At 26.6% G+C, this 578-nt stretch overlaps 1 protein-coding gene across 1 annotated transcript in view; it reads right to left on the bottom strand.

The window, feature by feature from the left end:
• Positions 1-578, bottom strand: part of LOC108570427 (HBS1-like protein) — a 4,651-nt gene that overhangs the window by 1,976 nt on the left and 2,097 nt on the right. The gene's annotated exons all lie outside the window — the stretch shown is intronic.

Raw genomic sequence — 578 nt, 5'->3', positions numbered from 1 at the left:
GATGTTGTAACTTGAAATGTGGATTTGGATGACAATTTTTTACCTACTGTAAAATTTATTGTGAACTATTGTTTCTTTAGTATCAAATGTGAGAAAGAAAGGATAAAATGATCTTATTATGAGGATATATTGTTACTTTTAGTATTACAAATGCATTTTCAATTTAAAAAATATGCATGCTTCAGTTTAAAATTTTAAATACAATATTTACATGAGAATAGTATTTCACAGTAAATATAATTACATGAATCAAAATAGTCAACTTTTGGTAAATTATATTACATTTTTTACAAAGTTGTACAGTACCAAGAGGACCATAATATGCCAGTACTAAATTTTTTGTGAATGATGGGTCGTCGGAGATTTCAAAGTCACTTCTATTTATTTAAGAGGCATGCTACAATTTCTAGTAGAATAGCGTATGTTTAAATGATTCCGACGACCCATAGTAAAATGTTATTTGACGTTAATTGAAGAAGTAAGAACGATTCTTACGTCAGTATTATAATTATAAAAAATGAAATTTTTTCATATCTCTAAAAATAACGTAGATATTCCAGGTGGTTAAAGTTATTGCC

The sequence above is a fragment of the Habropoda laboriosa genome, unplaced genomic scaffold, assembly GCF_001263275.1.
Source record: "Habropoda laboriosa isolate 0110345459 unplaced genomic scaffold, ASM126327v1 scaffold84, whole genome shotgun sequence".
Lineage (NCBI taxonomy): Eukaryota > Metazoa > Arthropoda > Insecta > Hymenoptera > Apidae > Habropoda > Habropoda laboriosa.
Note: the sequence above shows the minus strand (reverse complement) of the source record. Positions and strands in the feature narration are given on the sequence as shown.